General features: G+C 44.2%; 1 protein-coding gene, 1 long non-coding RNA gene and 1 other non-coding gene across 8 annotated transcripts in view; 2 read left to right on the forward strand and 1 right to left on the reverse strand.

Moving 5' to 3' along the window:
- The window catches only part of BTBD9 (BTB domain containing 9), a 481,979-nt gene that overhangs the window by 421,521 nt on the left and 39,647 nt on the right, over window positions 1-20,811 (forward strand). The window lies entirely within an intron of this gene.
- LOC144340374 (uncharacterized) lies at window positions 8,228-18,933 on the forward strand. Its single transcript, XR_013416440.1, has 3 exons — window positions 8,228-9,944; window positions 13,520-13,579; window positions 18,862-18,933. It is a non-coding gene; the product is annotated as an uncharacterized LOC144340374 (long non-coding RNA).
- LOC114677874 (small nucleolar RNA SNORD45) lies at window positions 17,806-17,877 on the reverse strand. Its single transcript, XR_003729302.2, has one exon. It is a non-coding gene; the product is annotated as a small nucleolar RNA SNORD45 (small nucleolar RNA).

Consider the following 20,811-nt stretch of genomic DNA (forward strand, 5'->3'; position numbering starts at 1 on the left):
CTCTCATAGGTAGTCCCTCATCCCTCTGCCCTTTGGCTGGCTGGTTAAGTGACCCTTTCCAGGCAAGCTAGAGTTGGCCTCCCCTGTTATTCCTTCATAGCGCTATATTCTTTTCCTTCATAACACCTGTCACAATTATAATTTTAAGTTATTTATAACTTATGTTTTTCCATTAGGCTTTAAGTTCCTTAAAAGTGGAGACCATGTCTGCTTTGTTCATATCTACATTCTTAGCACCTATAAAATGCCTGGCACATATTAACAGTTTTTTATTAATAGTTACTAAAGGAATGGTTCCCCAGGAGGACATTAGTAAGTTTAGGGCCAGAGAATGTCCCTTCTCTCCTGTATCTTACCACTGGGGAAGCTTTTGGCCTCCACCTTCAGGGTCTAAGGGGCTAGCTTTCTAATGGCTCCTGAGCATTTTGCATCTTCCCATTAACTGTGAATTTCACTGCTGGTGACTTCATTCAAGTGAATCTCAGAGCCTCTAGGACACATCATTGGGCAAGACATGGCAGCTACCTTTGCCGATTTGTTTCTATTCCATTTGTCCATGGCATTGTGGGAAAAGAGATAGATGGACTTGGTTCCCTAGCTGGAGTGAGGTAGGTAAAAGAACTTCTGACTGAGCATTTTTGTCCTTTGAATTTTGGTACAAATGCAAAGGCTGCCTTGGGGGACACCCACAGAGAGAGCATGCTTTTTCATATCTTCCTGTCCATTGTAAGTGCCCCTCTCGTAGGAGAGCTCATTAAGACCTACATTCACCATCTACCAGCAAGAATTCCATCAGAAGTTAGTTACCTTAAACTGTGACTTTCTGACTCACATTTATGAATATACCCAATTAGATTGTAGAACTGCAGCATCATACTTACTACCTTGAAATTACATTTTTGTTCTGAATGACCAAGCCTTGTAAACAATGTAAGCACTACCTAACACACATATTCTGAAACAAGCTCCACGTTAAGCGTGGGTTTGTAATGGGTGATATTTGGATAGCTCTGATTAAATATGTAAATTATGAAAATCAGAAGTGGAAAAAAAAGTTACCTTTGTACCTGAACCAGCTACATATTGATCTTTGGCTCAATAAGGGATCATTCTCTCTCTTGTAGATCTTGGTCTTATACAAGTTTTTTCTTTTGTATTTTTACTCTTCATGTATGGTTTCCTTACTCTTGTTCAGACCTTTCAGTTGATAGAGCTTCTCCATTGTATGTATTTTGGATGGTAATCTCTAAAAAGCCTTTGTGTGAGGTTTTTAAGTATTTTTCGTCCAACATTGGTTTTACCCCAAGGGTCTTCTTCCCCAAGGCAGTGGCAATGGATTTGGACAATCCTTTCCTTTCTCATCATAATGAGATGGCCCTCATCCAGAAATATGCTCATGGCCATATCTGAGATTAGGCATTTTGCTCAGGCCAGGCGCTTGCCAACTGAGCCAGGAAAATAGACAAATCCAAGAGGAATGAAAACATAGGAAAAGAGGTCGTGCAGACTATGAGACTCAAATCTTGTTACTGAATTGTCCATACCTCATAAGTTTTTTTTTGTTTTTGTTTTGTTTTGTTTTGTTTTGTTTTGTTTGAGACAGTCTTGCTCTGTCACCCAGGCTGGAGTGCAGTGGCGCAATCTCAGCTCACTGCAACCTTTGCCTCCCAGGCTCAAGTGATCCTCCCATCTCAGCCCCCAAAGTAGCTGGGACTCTAGGCACACACCACCTCACCTGGCTAATTTTTGTATTTTTGGTAGAACTGGGTTTTTACCATGTTGACCAGGCTGGTCTTGAACTCCTGGCCTCAAGCAATCAGCCTGCCTTGGCCTCCAAAAATTCTGGGATTACAGATGTGAGCCACTGCACCAGGCCATACCTCATTATTTTAAAGAATTTCTAGTCACTCTAAAAAAACTGTAGAAAGAAGTAAACCTAGAATACGGATTTCTAAAGCAAGATGAGAAATTGGAAAAGTTTAGGGCTGGATATAACCAATTTTTTGTTTAAAAAAAAAAAAAAAGTAAAATCAAAAAAGGAAATGAAAGAAAATGTTTGGCAGAAATGGTAAAATTGAGTATGACAGCGTGAGAGCAGACCGTGGATGGGCGCAGAATTGAGCAGAGAGGAAGGGGACTGATGTAAATTCAGAACTCTGGCTGAGTACAGTGGTTCACACCTATAATCCAGCACTTTGGGTGGCCAAGGTGGGAGGATCACTTGAGGCCAGGAGTTCGAATACAGCCTGGGCAACATAGGGAGACTTCATCTCTACAAAAACAATAAATAAAAATTACCCAGACATGGTGGCTTGTGCCTGTAGTCCCAGCTACTTGGATACTGAAGTGGGAGGATTGCTTGAGCCCAGGAGTTTGAGGCTGCAGTGAACTATGATTGCTCTACTGTACTCCAGCCTGGGACACACAGCGAGATCCTTTCTCTAAAAAAATAAAAATAACTTTAGAATTCCTGTGCAGGAAAATCTTTCCATATTTAGAAGGGTGATTATTTAATGCTCTAGTTTCACGGGATTGACTATTAAGATGCTGTTCAGTTGTTTCTCATGATAATCTAAAATCTTCCCATAGGCCGGGCGCAGTGGCTCACACCTGTAATCCCAGACTTTGGGAAACCGAGGCAGGTGGATCTGAGGTCAGGAGTTCAAGACCAGTCTGGCCAATATAGTGAAACCTCGTCTCTACTAAAAATGCAAAAAATTAGCCAGGTGTGCCATCCCTGGTGCCCTCCCCACATAGTGATATATCATACATTTCATGTTGTCTATTATTAAAATCGGGGTTCTTTGTTAAGTAAACAAACTGAATGAATTATTAAGGCTAATTTAGTCCTTTCTTTCTTCACCTATATGATTTTTATATTTGAGTAGCTAAGAGCCCTGTGATTTAAGACAAATCTTATATTTCATAGTCAAACATACCCAATTCATGGTAAGTACTTAGACTAGTCTCTTCCTTGGCTGGACTTCAATTAATAATTATTCCAGCTCCTCCCTACCCTGTAGGGATATTTGGAAGATAAATGAGATCATATCTCTTTTTTTTTTCTTTTTTTTTCGAGACAGAGTCTCTCTCTGTCACCAGGCTGGAGTGCAGTGGTGCAATCTCAGCTCATTGCAACCTCGACCTCCCAGGTTCAAGCAATTCTTCTGCCTCAGCCTTTTAAGTAGCTGGGACCACAGGCACGCACCAGCACACCCGGCTAATTTTTGTATTTTTAGTAGAGGTGGGGTTTCACCATATTGGCCAGACTGGTCTTGAACTCCTGACCTTGTGATTCACCTGCCTCGGCCTCCCAAAGTGCTGGGATTACAGGCGTGAGCCACCACACCCGGCCTTTTGAGATCATATCTCTTACAGCATTGCTTACTCTTCAGAGGGAAGTCTGTAATATTGTTACTGGGTTGTTGTTACTGTTCTCTTCCAAACTATACCCCACATAATGCTTGTGGCATTCACAGTCTAGCTGGGCTTCCCCTGGCAAAATTATTTCAATGCAGTGGTTCATTGATGGGCGGCACTCCTCAGGCATCACTGTGACATTTTGTGGGCAGGAATTTAGTGGTACTCTTGGCCCATGTGTCTGTTTATCCGGGATGCTGGGATGTCTCGGACTGAAGGGAAGATGGTGGTAGTGGCTCCCTGGGGGGAGGCTTTTGGACAGGAAGTGGCTGGGTGATTACAGGAAGGCAAGTGCTGATTTACCTTTTTGCCTGTTTATTTTCTTTTGGGGGCAGTGTTTCGATTTACTGCATTCCTTGGAGGTTTGACATATCAATTAGATATTATCGACAGTAATAGAGGGGCAGTTGCTGTAGATGTGAAGTTTTTACTGGTAGGCCATGAAATGATACCCCAAGGGACTGTAACAGAGTGGCGTGATAAATATTGTGTTACCTGCACGTGGGCAGAGGGACTGATTAATAGGGGAGGATGATTCTGTCTCCTGCACTAAAATGTTATTTATTCATTTGCTGTCAATCAAACCTTCTGTTCTAATTGGCTGAAAGGTTAAATCATCAAATCTGCTCATAAACCTGGTTAAGGTAGAAAGAAAAGCAGTGCTAAATCATAATCAGTGGCTTGTTTATTTACTGCATTCTTGCATCTGTATGACCTTGGAGAGCCTTTCTCTACCCTCTGGTTACAGTAGCAGCCCCAAACCTAGACTCACATGCATGGGTGGAGGGAGCTGGAAAGGAGAATATATTTGCCAGGCCTGGTAGTGTCCCCAGAATCTCAAGAAGGCAGTGATGGTGCTTGGTGTGACATTGCCTTTGCATAATTAGACCACTGCTATTCTTTCGGCTGCATTTTTAATGTATGGCTCTTGTGTTGCACGACACTTGTAAAAGGAAGAATTATTTTCGAAAAGACAAATATATTTCCACACTAACAGTTTTATAAAGATGTCAGCGAATAAGTATAGGCATCATTAAATCACATTTTAAAGGCAGCCTTCTCATTGTGATAAATCTGCATTATCAAGTCTCATTTCTAAAATGAATCATACATTGTAAAACTTTACGAGAGTTGAGTAAAAGATCCCTGTTGGCGAGTACAAATGTATATTTTCAAACTATGCAGAAAGGATTCAAGTGCTAGTGAAAACACCGATAGGGTTATACCCGTTTCTTAGAAGCTGTATTTCAAGTACAAGCTACTTTGGGGTGGGATGGAGCTTTTTTCACTGCCAAAGTGAGTCAGTAGCTTATTCAAAGAAAGCCAAGAGTAAACTCTCATTCAAAGGACCTTTGTATTGAGTTTGGAGCTGTGAGAACACAGCCTGCTTTGCAGTGGGACTGGTGAATGTCAGTATTACAGACCCACGGTGCTGAGGAAGGTGGGGCCATGCCCTGAGGGGGCGCACTCACCGTCTAGGGCAGGCCTGCCAACACCACCACCCACTGCCGCATTCTCAGCCTCATGCTCCCTGTACCCACCTCCATTGCCACCAGCCCAGAGACACAAAACACATCAGCCTAAGAGCTAGACGTGCTTTTTCATTATCTTGATAGTTAAAATAACCTGGTTGGTTATTTTCAGTACAGAAAGCCACATCAACACATGACTCTGATATACCATATTGCCATATTAAATAACGTGAAATATTACGGATATACCATATTAAAAATGTATCCACCAAAGAGGGTCTAGTTATCCAGCTCTTTGGAAAGAAAAGATGGCAGAGATAGCCAGATGCTTTCCTTAGTGTTTGAAATGATTTACAATTGTATATGTATTTTAGGTCATCATGTTGCAGAAGAGTGTAACAAATAAGGCCAACAGTATCTGCTTTTTCATCTTTTTAGTGACTGCTGAGTTCATTTCACTGTAGGAACACACACTCATCTTCAGACCGTCTGGCTTTATTTATTCTCGTGACTCACCAAACTCTGCTGTTGTGTTGTTTCATGTTATCTCAGGTAAGATGCGTGACAACCCAGCATCTAGGCCGTATGACACAATGGAACAGTTTTAAGTCAGAGGCTCAGAAAATGAAAGTGGAGAAGTGAACCTAGGTGGGCGATTTAATAAAGAGAGAGGATTTAGTCTAAAAAAAAAAAAAGTGAGGCTGGGCACAGTGACTCACACCTGTAATCCCAGCACTTTGGGAGGCCGAGGTGGGCAGATTACGAGGTCAAGAGATCGACACCATCTTGGCCAACATAGTGAAACCCCATCTCTACTAAAATACAAAAAAAAGAAATTATCCAGGCATGGTGGCACACACCTGTAGTTCCAGCTACTCAGGAGGCTGAGGCAGGGGAATCGTTTGAACCCAGGAGGCGGAGGTTGCAGCAAGCCAAGATTGCACCACTGTACTCCAGCCTGGCAACAGAGCAAGACTCGGTCTCAAAGAAAAAAAAGAAAGTGATAGTAATGACTTAATACTATCTGTCCCTCTCCTCATCCTCCTTCTGAAGAAATAGACTGGGCAGCACTTGGGCATATATTGCTCCTTTCTAGACCCTATACAAAGAGCTAGTCAATCATCAGTAGCTGTCAGTATCACCAAACCTGGTACACAGCCTCGGCGGGCACTCCAAAAAAGTGTACTGGAGATGGTCTCTCTAAAAGTCCCTCAATAAATGGATTTTTCTTTCCACATTAGATAAAATGCCATGTAGAAGTAGAAACTGTCATTAAATTGTTATGCCTGAGAAATATACAGTCAGTTGATCAGTTGGGATTTGAGAATAAAGAAAATTAAGTCAAGCTGACCAGCATTTCCTTTATGAAGTTGCCCCGTGATAGCTTCAGTATGGCTGTCCTTCTTGTGAGCTTCTGTCTATGCCACACACACATTCAACTTCAGGGTTTAGAAGCTAGGCAACTAGTGGTAGACATTCCAGACCAGGACAGTCAGGGCCTGGACATGGGCCACACCTACTGGAATGGAACGGAATATTTGGGAAGGATCTAAAGTAGAAGTGAGTGAAAGTCAGGATAAGAAATCCCAGAGGACGTCTGGCAGGTCCAGGGGGTTGGGTTGTTGAGGACAACAGGTAAATAGCACAGCACAGAATCTGGCGCTTAGGGAGTGTTCCAGGCAAGCGGTAGCAGGTTCAGAAAACAGACTGCAGTACAAAGAGGGTTGGAAAGGTTACAACAGGAACTTAGGCCTTTCAGAAGTTCAGAGGTTTGGGTAGAACAGGAATTAGGGCCAAAGTTGTCCGCAGTCTGCTTTAGTACAAAGCTAAGAATGGTTTTTACATTTTTTAAAAATCGGAAAAAATAAAAGAGAATGTATGACAGAGACCTGTGTGGCCTGCATGACCTAAAATATTTACTATCTGGCTCATTACAGAAAACATTTGTCGCCCCTGGGGATAGGCATAGACTTGAATATAGAATAATCACTGGAACCAGAGGCGTGACATACTAGTGAATTATCAGGAACCAGTAAGAGCCAGTTCCTAGGACCCAACTACACAACCAGAACAGGATCCAGAACAAGGCTCACGTGACTGCTGAGTCAGCTCCCATATTCCTCCTTCCTAAGGAGTAGATTGAAGGCAGAGCCCAGGGTAGACTTAGCATGCAAGGGAGGGTCAGTTGGTCCTGCAACAGGTAGGACATCCCTTGGGCACACTGGAGCAGCAGCAGGGCTTACCTTCATAGGGATAGTTTACAGCAGCCTCTGCCTCGTTTGACCTGCACAGCTCCCTGCAGCATAGGGTTTTCCAGGTGTGACAGCAGAGACTCAAGTGATCAAGTGATTTGCCCAAGGCCATGCGGCCAGTGAAGGGCAAAACCTGGGCCCATGTGTTGGCTGTCTCTCTCAGTTAAAAAAAAAAAAAAAGAAGAAGGAGAAGAAAATAATTTTTAAAAAACCAAGCTGGGCCCAAACTCAGATGTTGTGATTCCTAGTCTGGTAGACATTCTGTTCCATCACAGCCCTTCTTCCATCCTAGTAATCCTGGACCTACAAACCTCTCCGCCTGACCGGGATACCTGTGGAATACTTTTTTGAGAGCTGCATTTGGAACCTTCTTGCCCATGGTATTATCTCCATGTCAGTCCCTCATCCTCACTGCCACTAAAATTATCTTCCTAAGTCTTGCTTACTTTCTTATTCTGAAAGCCTCCCTTGATTTTTCCAATTTGCTGCCTTCTACCTAATGGGGCATAGGCTTGACCACTTTATTGTAGAACGGGGATTCCCTTTTTCCCTTTTTTTTGAGATGGAGTCTCACTCTGTTGCCCAGGTTAGAGTGCAGTGGCGCGATCTTGGCTCAGTGCAACCTCTGTCTCCCATGTTCAAGTGATTCTCCTGCCTCAGCCTCCTGAGTAGCTGGGACTACAGGCACCTGCCACCACACCTGGCTAATTTTTTTTTTTTTTTTTGGTATTTTTAGTAGAGAAAGAGTTTCACCATGTTGGCCAGGATGGTCTTGATCTCCTGACCTCATGATCCACCTGCCTCGGCCTCCCAAAGTGCTGGGATTACAGGCGTGAGCTACTGCACCTGGCCCAGAACAGGGATTCTTAAAGTGTGGCTCCCAGGCCATCAACATCACTTGGGAACATATTCGAAATGCAACTTCTCAGGCCCCACCTCTTCTACCTACTGAATCTGAAACTCCAAGGGTGGACCAGCAGTCTGTGTTTAGCATCCCCCACAGGCGATGCTGAACTTCATGTTTGAGAACCCCTGGAACAGCGCATCAGAATCACTTATGGATGCACACCCCTCCCCCATCGATGGGAAGCCTTGGAGGTGTGCTATATGTCCCAGCAGGACACTTGGTGGCTGCTATATTCCTCACTGACTATGAAGGTGTTAGTGACAGCTGCAACACAGTTCACTGTGTAGTGATTCTATTATGAGGACCAGTGAGAATTTCACTACCATGACAAATCCTTCAGATGCTTTTACCAGCTGCCAACCCCTCCTGGTCCACACGGAAATAATAGAGTTTAGGAGATGGGACATAAACCTGCCATTATACATGCAGAAAATCCCCTTCTCCGGGGACTCAGACTTGGGAATTCTAACATCTAAGATCTTCAGAGGGAACCTATGTTTCCCAAATGCTTCCATTTCTGCAGAAGGCTTGATAGACTTGATTGGCCACTATAGTCCTAGCCAAGGACTCTCAGGAGTGCTCCACAGATCCTGTACCAGGCTGCTGGTCCACAGGTCTGTCTGCTAGTTAGGACATTTTGACCCAAAGTCGGGAGTCATGGTTTTTCTTTCTCATGAAGGTTATAAAATTGAAGATAAGAAAATGAAAATCATAAAAACAAAGATGGATACCCCAAGGGTACGTACCATCGCTCAGAGTAGAGGCTCAGTCACATGCTCTGAGTCAACAAGCTGTACAACGGCAGAGTTGCATTCTTAATTGAGTGTGTTTCCCCTTTGTGATGTTTTGTTACATCCAGAAGAAATAGCCCCAAAAGAATACTTGTCATCTCTAGTTATAGAACAGAGCCGTGCTGCTTCACAAGGAGTGAAAAGTGAAAATAGAGATATCCTCCTCAGAGCCTGAAAATTGATATTGAGGGCCTTTCCCCTGGGGCAGTATTTAGGCAAGGGATGGAACAACGGAATGATTAGTGGCAGTGGTGTGGGGGGCGCAGGTGGGGAGGGATTGGTCTGATTTTTTTTTTTTTTTTTTTGGTTAATCTCTAAAGCCTCCTCAGTATATAGTTTCAGATCTAGAGTTCTGCTGACTTGATGGGAAAAAAACAGCTGAATGATAAAACAGCTGAAATTTCATCTGTCTCTACATCTCCTGCCCCACACCCCTCCAGGGCTGCCCAGCAGGACACCAGTGTGATTCTGATGGCAACCAAGCCATCACAAAGTGGGGAGATGAGTAAATCATCTGATAACTTTAGGAAAATCTACTTTGTGCTTTCACACACTCCGTTGAACTTTTCAAAAATATTGACTAAACAACTTGCCAGCTGTGATTACCAACAGCTCTATTTGACAACCTTTGACAGAAAGCCAATGGGCATGTGCGACGTCATCCAGCGCTAACAGGGCCTTCATTAGCAGCTCTTGAGGGGATGAGTGCTCTCCTGGCCTGGAAGAGTGATTCCTGTCCCCTGGTGCTGTTCACTCGAGCATGGGTAAACTATTTGCTTAGCGAGCCCGGAGGCTGACATTGAAGCTTTACTGTTCGTCTCCATCACTCTAAGGGCTTTTTATGTTCAGATCTGCAGGAACACAAATAATATTCTTTCTAAGCTGCTCCAAAATACAAGTGATAGAAAATATCATGGAAAAGGTGAATTGCCAGACAGTAAGCCCTCATGACCGAGAGCTTATTCATAAAATGATGACAAATTTATTGCACACGTTCACTGCTGCCTTTCTGAGATGACTGGCTGATCCATCTGATTTTAAAGCCTGACAGTAGAATCAGAAAGAGTTACTGGTCAGTTTTTTCACCCATCCCCTTCACCCAGCAACCTTCCTCCTCAAGAAATAATACAGAAAAATCAGCTGATGTAGCTTCAGCGAGTGCCTTATGTTATTTTATTACGGGAGATTTCCATGTGCCAAGGATAACTTTTAACCTTGTTGAATGCAATTTGACTTCTTGGCATCTGCCTTCAACTCTGCAAAACCCTCAGGGCAGGGGACTAGTACGGTGAATAGCTAGGGATAGACTGAAACACAGTCTGAAAGGAAGCCATATTTTCTGGTGTCTCATGGCTGCTTGTTTACTATGAAGTAGTAAAGAAGTCATTGCTTGATATCTTAGCCCTGACGGCATGAACAAAATTCAAAGCAGGTGTAAAGAATACATGGCATCAAACTTTGGGCATGCAGGAAGTCCAGGCTGGCAAAATATGGGTTGGGAATCTCTAGGGTTGCTGGTTTGTGGGGAATTAGGATTCCTCACAAAGAGCATGGGACCTCCCTTGCAGCCTCCTTCTTCCTGTTTTTGCTCTTCTGGCCAATTAAAGTGACCTGCAGACTCTCCCTGGCCTGTCACACCTTTAGCCTCTCTCAGTGCCCAGCTGAACACCCTACCTGTCTTGGCATCTGGTTTTTGTGTCAAATGATTTAAATTATTTAACTTAATATATGTACTTAACATATGCCCTTGTCACCTGTCCTGTCTCATTGTCCACCTTCTTTGTGAGCTCACAGGGAGCCAGCGGGCTAGGTCAGTCCTTGCTACACTCTGGCACTGGCATAATGCCACATGGCAGCCTAATGGTGCCAAGATGTGCAGGAAAAAGCAGGGTTGCAGAGAAAGCCCATCCTTGCCTGCATCTAGGCCAGTGTATGGCAGGAATCTGAGGGTGGGGCCAGAGAGTGACTTGGAACCAGCTGGTGGGGAGCGAGGGGCCTTGGAGAGAACATGCACCTTTTATAAGCCTGAGAGAGGTCTAGGCCAACACAAATGGACCCAGAAAGTCATCAACACCAGAGAGTGCTAGTGGTGACTTTTTTTAAATCAAGAAAATGTTTGAAAAGAGGGATAAATGAAATTTTTTTTTTTTTTTTTTTGAGACGGAGTCTTGCTCTGTCGCCCAGGCTGGAGGCTGGAGTGCAGTAGTGCGATATCGGCTCACTGCAAGCTCTGCCTCCCGGTTTCACACCATTCTCCTGCCTCAGCCTGCAGCTCAGTCCCAGCCTGTAGCTGGGACTACAGGTGCCTGCCACCACGCCCAGCTAATTTTTTTTGTATTTTTAGTAGAGATGGGGTTTCACCATGTTAGCCAGGATGGTCTCGATCTCCTCACCTCGTGATCAGCCCGCCTCAGCCTCCCAAAGTGCTGGGATTACAGGGGTGAGCCACCGCACCCGGCCATGATTTTTTGATTTTTTTTAAATTCAACTTTTTTATTCACAGAAACTGTCCCAGAAGAAAGATTGTTGCCACACACTGCCTCACATTGGCTTGCAGATCGTTCACTGTCTTGAATGTTCACACAGAATGCAGTGCTTTGTGTTGAATGCGACAGTTAATGCAGATCCTGGAAAGGGCCTTTATGGGGCTGCCTCGAAGACTTGTCACCTTTTCATTACAGAACTCATACTCAGAGATTCCAGTGCGTTAAATAGCTCTAGGCTAATCTTGGGCCGCTCCATGCTAAGGGCAATAGTTTTCATCATAGAAAAACATCTTTTTTTTTTTACTCCAGAGATTGTTTTAAGCTCTCCCCAGTGCTCCCAACTTCTTAGCTGTTCAGCTGCGAATATCAGGCCCTTAATGGCTGGAGAGGGAGAGTCTATTTTTAAAGTTTTTACTGAATATCTCCCCCGTGTCAGGTGCTGGACGAATTTGGCATGTCATCAGATCTAAAATACCCACAGGGGTTTAGTGTAGTTTTTAGGTATGAAATTGATCAGGTTTGATTCTGAGACTGTCTGGTGATCCTTCTGGAAGGCCGCTCGCTTGCTTAGCTGTGTGTGACATCACAGGTCAGGGCTGAGCTTTGTTTTGCCTGGGCTTTTGACATTGATTTCCACAGAAACAGCCTTAAAAAAAAACACCTGAAATTCAGGGGCCAGCTAGTCCTCATTGTGTTCTAACTCCCTTTGGTATTTAAAACATTAGGAAATGAAATTGCCAAATTCTTAACATTTGAAAATTGGCTCCTGCCCATGCCTAGTCCTCACATTTCCAGGGTGCCTCTGGGAGGGAATGCGCTGCTGGGGGAGAAGGGAGGGGGTGGTATTGGAAAGCCACACGGAGCCAGGAGGCGGAGGCTGTCTCCTTGGAGGTAGCAGCCTTTTCAGAGCTCGCCTGCCCTCCTCACAGGCTGAAAGGAGCTGCTGACGTCATTAAATCAATAACTTTGTTTAGCATTGTGTTTCCTGGGGGGCAGGAAATCCTCTGGGGAACAGCAGACTGAATTTTCTTCCTCCCCTCACCAGCCTCCAGAGATGCCTGCTGGCGGGGGGTGTGGTGGAGCTCCTGGCTCTGCCATTGCCATTTAGTGGAGACCTACACCCTAGTGTTTGTTATTTTTCAGGCAAATTTCAGCAAAATTCCCAAGCTCGTAAGGTAGGTACTGAGAGGTCAAAAGTAGGAACAACCTTCTGAGCAACAGGGAGCAAATCAAAGTTTGTGAAGCCTGTGCAGGGCCATGTCCCCTAGTCCTGTGTCACTCCTTCTCAATCCTCCTATCCCCCAGCGCAGGCTGGCCCAGAGTAGCCCAGCCTGTTCTCTATAGGAATTTCACACATATGAAACCACAGCCCCAGGCAGGCCTTTCAGCACAGACCAGTGCTGCCCAGTGTTGCATCCACCAGCAGCCATTGCTGAGGAACGGGAGTGATTAGCCCAGAGCCTGCGTCAAGCCCAGAGCCCTTGCTCAGAAAGAGTTCCAGGCTTTAATGTTCTCCTGGCTACCAAGGGAGGGCCACTCCTGTGCCCGTCTTTAACTTCACCAAGGACAGGACCCCACAGCCTCTCCTGGCACCACATTAAGTGGTTTCTATAATAATTTTTCCGGTGGGTCAACAGGTTACTATGCAGTTGCCAGAATCAGCAAATTGCTTATTTCCCTTCCCCACATCACCCAGCCATGGGTCAGTCACACGAGAAGGGTCAGTTGGTGGACTCAACACAGTAGTGGCAAAATGTTGGTCTAGATACTTTGCTCAGCTCCTGAAACCTGGTCTGAGTGTTTTTTTTCCAAGAAAAGCTAGGAATTTTGGCCTCCCAAGCAAGTGACAGCAAGAGTTTGTTAACTACGTAAATATAGCCCCATATCTCTGTTCAACATCAGACAAGGTTGAACCAGAGTCTCACTCTGTTGCCCAGGCTGGAGTGTAGTGGCATAATCTCAGCTCACTGTAACCTCCACCTCCTGGGTTCAAGTGAGTCTCGTGCCTCCGCCTCCCAAGTAGCTAGGATTATAGGCATGCATCACCACACCCTGCTAATTTTTGTATTTTTTAGTAGAGATGGGCTTTTGCCATGTTGGCCGGGCTGGTCTTGAACTTCTGGCCTCAAGTGATCCACCTACCTAGGCCTCCCACAGTGCTGGGATTATAGATGTGAGCCACTGCACCCAGCCCAGAGTGAATTTTTTTTTTTGAGACATAGTCTCACTCTATTGTCCAGGCTGGAGTGCAGTGGCGCTCTCTCGGCTCACTGCAACCTCCGCCTCCCAGGTTCCAGCGGTTCTGCTGCCTCAGCCTCCCGAGTAGCTGGGATTACAGGTGCCCGCCACTACACCCAGCTAATTTTTGTATTTTTAATAGAGATGGGATGTCACCATGTTGTTCAGGCTGGTCTCGAACTCCTGACCTCAGGTGATCCGCCCACCTTGGCCTCCCAAAGTGCTGGGATTACAAGCATGAGCCACCGTGCCCGGCCCAGAGTGAATTTTTTATACAAAATCCATATTTATTGGAGCCTTTGAGAGCTCCAAGGACACAGACCAAACTGGGATAATCTGGGGATGAGGACCTCGTAACCTCCCATCTCCACACTGTATTGTATTAATTGGTTTGTTCTTTTAGGCTCTGGGTCCCCAAACTTTGAGCAAGATTAGCTTGGATAATAGCTATTTATTAACCCATTTCTTATTGGCTTATTTGTTCAGAATCTTCTCCGAGACCTGAACTTTGCAACATAAAAATCTTTGTACCTAAAGAGCTCGGCTACAATGGCCAGCTTCTCTGTGAAAACCAACAAAGGCTCTAATACTTTTTGCCCAGAATGGGGAAGGGGAGAGGAGCTGTTAGGCCGAGGAACTCAGATGTGTGTGACCCCCTTGGTGTTCAGGAGGGCCTGGGACTCCTGGGAATGTGTGGCAGTGTGTTCAAGACACACTCGCCCTAAAGAGCCCCGGTTTCTCTCTCATACCTGATGGTCTCTTGGAGAAGGCGGATAATAGACAAGGGTAAAGGTCATTAATTATAAGATCCAATGTGACAGAAACCCTATTGGAAAGAACACGTCTCTTCAAAAGACTTACTAGACATTTAGAAACTGTTTCAATAGAGTTTAAATTTGGGAGCGAAACCATTACACCTTGTAAGAAAGAAATGCCAGACCAAGACGGTGCTTCATAGACACTAATTTGATTGACTAGGCGTCCGCTGTTTCTGTTCTACACAAAAGCTCTTGCCCAGATGCAGACACACACACACACACACACACAACACACACACTCTTCCACCACCACTTGTGTACAAACATGAATGCAGAGACAGGAAGAAACACGAATTTGCTTTTTTTCTGCATGATACTCAAAACCATTGAGTTTCTAGCACAGCTGCTGCTGCAGAAGAGAGAAAAGCACTTGGCCCCAGAGTCTGTTTATGTGTTTGAGCCGAGAAAGCGATTTTTGTTGCAAGAAGCTCTAAGTGAGACAGAGTCAGAGAATAAGAGAGAGAGAGAGATAATTATCTAAATTATGTTCGTGCTATTATCGAAGACGAATATAGTTAAAATGTAATTAAATATGACGGGCTGGCAGGATGTAAGCCAAGCTTTGGAATGCTAATCATCAATTACTGCATCCCCTTAGGGGAATCAAGGAGGCTGTATGGCAGAGTCAGAGCGGCTTGGGGCTGGGGGACTGAGTGAGACGTTGAGCATTAAAACTCCCCCTCCCCTGTCTCCCCACGTAGTCATTCAAACCGCCATGGATGTCCCTGGGACACATCCCTTTCTGTAGCTGCCACAGCGTTAGAATATGAGGAGCTGGTGGGAGGGTCCTGCACCTCTCTTTGAGAGGCAACCCCTCTAAAAGGGAATGTGAACACAGAAGGTCAAACTCAAGACTGGCTTATGTTAGAGCAGTAGATGCAAGTGCCTTTACCAGACAGAAGTCTGAAGTTCCTCCTCTGCCAGAAAGCATCAAATGCTCACCTACCCAGATCAAGGAATCCCAGGAGGGAAGTCAGGCAGGGAGGTGGAAGTGGACTGTAGTTGGGACAGAAGATGCCACATGTCCATGCTAGCAAGCTGCTCCTACCAATCAATCTCTAACCTGGGCAAGGGGCCCGCTTTGGCCATACATTGAAATCACCTGAGGAATTTAAAAAGGACTCAAGCAGGGCCCACCCCCCAGAGGTTTTGAGCGTTAATTGGTGCGGGCTGTGGTCTGGGAGTTCAAAAGTTTAGCTCCACGGGTGTTTCTGATGTGCAGCCAAGGTTCAGACCCACTGGTCCAGCTATAACCAGACTTCCACTAACCACAACCAAGGGCAAGGCAGGCAGCAGGAAGTGAGGACTGGAGTTAGTTCTTATGTCCTTCCACGAACCTCAGCTGTACCTGTCTCGAGGCCAAGAAGAAAACAGTATAAGGATTTACTTTTCTTAATCCTGAAACATAATTTTTATGTCAGTTCTGGTGCTAAATCCCCAAAGAATTTTGAACTTGGTGAGATTACTGTACAAGAGTCCGTTTTAACAACAAGCTCTATCTAAGGCTGGGGTAGAAACTTGGCCACCTCCTTGGACCAGATGGGTGATGTGAGGGAGCAAAGCAGGCCAGGGCAGGCTGCAGGGAGTAAGAGAGACCACCAAAAGCTCTCCTCATCTCCAGCTGTTGTCAGACAGGGAAGAGGACTCACGCATGCCAGATCTTCTGGTTTCCAAGAGAAGTGAGGCATCTGTGTTTTGCTGTGAAATCTCCCAATGTTTAAGTGGAAGCTAACTCAACTTTTAAAAATATACTCAGTAAACCAGCAAAGTATGTCTGTGAGGCTCCCATGTGCAACTTTTGAACTTAGTGAGCCTTTGGCTAGTCAGCATGTGGCCAAACAATCACAAATTCCCATAGCTCCTAACGCAGTTTTCTGCTGCCTCAGGTTGGCAGTCAGGTTAGACCAACGTGGCCCCATTTTTCCTAAGCCTGACACATAGAGGGTCTCAATAAATAGTTGTTGAATGGACAAACAGGGTGAATGGAGCGAACCCAGAATTCCCTGTAAGTCTGGGCGGCAAGACAGCTCTAAAATCCAGTTAAGCGTGATGCAGAACAAAAGAACATACTCCTGGGGTGCCAGATTAGAGAGGCCTGCGCAGTCTTCACTTTAGACTGGTATCAGAGATCTGGGGCCAAGGAAGCTCTTCAGAAGGGAATAAACAGGATCCGGGCTGATTTTGAGTCTGCCACATAGGACACCCTCTCTAGCTCTGCCTTTGGGGACCCAGCAGGGACAGACGTGCAGGCCCAGCTCAAGGGCTGTTAAAACACTGTAATTCCCACTTCACCCAGTGTTCTGGAAAATGCTCTCTCTCTCATATCCCCAGTCCATAGATCATCTTTAGATATGATTAAAGAGATGAATGTGGTCCTTGGCCCATCACTACAATGCGCCAGACAATAAGAACAGCATGCTTGGAGGGACGGCGGGCAGCTGTGGGGTCAGCACAAGAGGCTCAGTCGTAAAGAACTGTCAGAGGGATCTTCAGTCAAGTCTCGATGCTCACTCAAGGCCTTTAATACCCGTCACGTCTCAGTGCCACACGGCTTGGAGAGGGCACTGCCGTCACTGCCATAAGCTCAGTTGACAGGGTACAGGTTTTATTATTTCCTCCCTTCTCGAGAATCTGTTCCAAAGGTTCATGCCTGCCTTCCAGCCCTGCTCCCAAAGGCTGTAAATACATATGCTTCCCATGTACCTTTTCCACTCCTCATCACCACAGGCTCTGCTGCCTTTCTTAGGCTCTGCTTTTTTTTAATTGTAATTGAAAAGAATTATCAAAGTTATACATGGACATAGTTTTGAGAATGAAGTAAAACCACAAGACTTAACAAAGAGCAGCAGTCCTCTGCTTCATCCTTCCCTACCCTGAGTCCCATTCTCCAAAAGCAACTGCTTTTCTTTTTCCTCTTTTAAAAAAATTTTTGAAAAAAAACCATATATTCCAAAAAATATATTTAATGTGATTTACAAATCTAAAACTGTAGACTGAAATGTTTCCCTCCTACCTTTCCTTCAGAGATAGTTGATGCATGAACAAGTATATATATTCTCCCCATTTACTTTGTTTTTCCTCCAAGGTCTCAGTGTAATTTTATTTTATTTTAAATGTTTGTTTGTTTGTTTGTTTGTTTGTTTTTGAGACAGGGCTCGCTCAGTCGCCCAGGCTGGAATGCAGCAGTGCAGTCACGGCTCACTGCAGCCTTGATCCCCCAGGCTCAGGTGATCCTCCCACCTCAGCCTTCCAAGCAGCTGAGACTACAGGCATGTGCCACCACACCTACCTAATTTTTTATTTTTTGTAGAGACAGGGTCTCACTATATGCCCCAGGATGATCTCTTGAACTCCTGGGCTCCAGCAGTCCTCCCTCCTTGGTCTCCCAAAGTGCTGGGATTACAGGCATGAACTGCTGCACCCAGCCTCAGTGTAATTTTAGAACTCATATCAACTTTGGGTTCAGTTAATACATGCCATTACATCATTGACCCCATTTTCTGTTAATACAGATTTTTCTGTACCTGGGAGATCTCTTGCATTTCCTCCCTCTCCCCATCCCCCACCCCCCAGCGTATAGTCCTTCATTATAAGGATAAGGATCTACCATAATTTACTTAGCCAGTCCCCAGTGATGAGCATTTAGGTTGTTCTCTTGCTGTTCAAATGATGCTGCAGTGTAATCCCTATTCCTTCTTCTTCCCTATGTTGCAAACACATCATATATTAAAGTAGTATAAGGGAATTGCTAGCTCTAGGGGTATGTGCATTTAACACTTTGCTAGTTGAGGGTATGTCAACTTGTACTTCCTCTGGCAATGTGTCAGAGTGCCTGTGTCATCCCACCTTGTCCAATATAACACATGATCAGACTTTTAGATTTTGAGGTAAACATATTCATCTCTTTTAGACTTTTTTTTGGCTGTATCTTCATATTCTAAACTATAGGCTTATTCTGCTATTTCCTAATTACATTACTAGAGTTATCTATTGTGTTCCTATTTTGAAAGATAAGGATATAAGGATTTAGTTTCATTGCCCTCCCCCCTTGCAAGAACACACATGCTCCTGTCTGCTCCATCCTCTTGTTTAGTTAAATCACAATTTTTCTTTGTATCAGATTTCTTGTTGGCATTAGGATGACTATGTAACTATTGTCCAGAGCCAAGCCATGTAGTGTACTACAATCACCTTTTTTAAATCATTTGTTTTTCCTAGAGTTAAAAAGTGGCCAGGTGCGGTGGCTCATGCCTATAATCCCAGCACTTTGGGAGGCTGAGGCAGGTGGATCACAAGGTCAGGAGTTCAAGACCAACCTGGCCAAGATGGTGAAACCCCATCTCTACTAAAAATACAAAAATTAGCCGGACATGGTGGCAGGCACCTGTAATCCCAGCTACTTGGGAGGCTGAGGCAGAGAATTGCTTGAACCCAGGAGGCGGGTTCAGGCCTCCCAAGCTGGGAGGCAAGGTTGCAGTGAGCCAAGATCGTGCCACTGTACTCTAGCCTGGCAACAGAGCAAGGCTCCGTCTCAAAAAAAAAAAAAAATTGCTTAGTTTTCTGTATCATTCATTAATTTTCTGTGTACTATCACTGATTCTTCCCCCTAACTTTTGTAGAGCAACACAAATTCTCATAACCTGGCCTAACACATCTGGTCAATTAGTTTCTTTGTCTCCCTTGAGATGTTCCCATGAGCTGCTCACCTTCCCTCTCCAGTCTGGACTAGTTGTTCTGTGGGCCTGTTTTACGGCTCTCATCCTGGGACCTCCCACCCCATTATCTTAGGAATTCCTTTTGCCTTTATTCCATGTCACATTCTCTGTTTTGTGGATCCCATAACTTTCTTTTTTTTCTTTGCTTTTTTTTTTTTTTTTTTGAGACAGAATCCTGCTCTGTCACTCAGGCTGGAGTGCAGTGGCACAGTGTTGGCTCACTGCAACCTCCGCCTCTTAGGTTCAAGCAATTCTTATGCCTCAGCCTCCTGAGTAGCTGGTAGTACAGGTGTGCACCACCATGCCTGGCTAATTTTTGTATTTTTAGTAGAGAAGGGGTTTTGCCATGTTGGCCAGGCTGGTCTTGAACTCCTGGCCTCAAGCAATAGTATCCCATAACTTTCTTTATCTTAAGTTAGTCCTTTGTTTTGGTGGAACACACTTTCTGGTAGTTTCTTGTGAATGCATTGGAGGTGAAGTTTTTATTATTATTATTATTTTTTCTTCACATAAATACAAAGAGAGGTTGCAGGTGAATTTTTTTTATGCCTGAATCAAAATTTCCTTATTCTGTTCTCATACTTGATTTACTTTGTCTGGGAATAGTCCTGTGGCTGGGAATGGTCCCATGGCTGGGAACTAATTTTTCCCTCAGCATTTGGAAGGAAGTGATCTATTATCTTCTGACCCCCAATGTTGCTTTTGAAAAATTCATGTGACCCTGATTCCCAGGTCTTTGGGATGACCTGCTTTTTTTCCCTCCAGAACTTTTAAGATCTTCTAAAGTTTCTTAATAATATACTTTGGTGTGGATCTTTTCTCATTTCCTGTAATGGCTACTTAGTGGGGTCTTTAACTTGGAAACTTATGTCCTTCATATCTGGGAAAATTTGTTGTGTGACTTTGGCAATTTCCTAGCTCATATTTTCTCTGGAACATCATATTTCTTACTGGAACATCTAATTAGATGGTGGAACTCCTCGTCTGATTCTTTTATTCTCTTATACTTTCTCTTCTATTTTTTTATCTTTGTAATTTGATTTGACATTCTGGGAAATTTCCTCAACTTAACTTTCTAACCCATTTGTTGAATTGTTTTATGTCGTTCCTAGTTTTAATTTACAAGAGCACTTTCTTGTTCACTAAATGTTCCTTTTTCATATCATTTTATTTATTCTTATTTCAAAGAGGTAATAATGCTTCCTTTTATCTTTCTGAGGATAATTTAGGTTCTTTTTTTTTTTTCCTGAAGCTTTATTCTGCTTACTGAACTGTATCCATGTCCTCTGAGTTATTATTTTTCTCTATTTGCTGTTGGTCATCTTTCATGTTACAGTCTTTTTTTAAACATTTTAAACAGCTTTATTGAGATATAGTTCATATACCGTACAATTCACTCATTGAAAGTATACAATTGCATGGCTTTAGTATATTGACAGAGTTTGCATCCATCACCACAATCAATTTTTGAACTTTTTCATTACTCCAAAAAGAAACCACATACCCTATAGCCATCACCTCCCAATCCCCCCATTTAATTCCCCAGCTCTAGGCAACCACTGATCTACTTTCTGTCTCAATATTCTATACATTTCCTGTAAGTGGAATCATACAATACATGATCCTTCTTTCACGTAGCAGGTTCATCAGTATGATATTAATAGCATGTATCAAAATCTTATTGCTGAACGGTATTCCAGTGTATGGATATG

Source organism: Macaca mulatta, chromosome 4 (genome assembly GCF_049350105.2).
Source record: "Macaca mulatta isolate MMU2019108-1 chromosome 4, T2T-MMU8v2.0, whole genome shotgun sequence".
NCBI classification, from domain to species: domain Eukaryota; kingdom Metazoa; phylum Chordata; class Mammalia; order Primates; family Cercopithecidae; genus Macaca; species Macaca mulatta.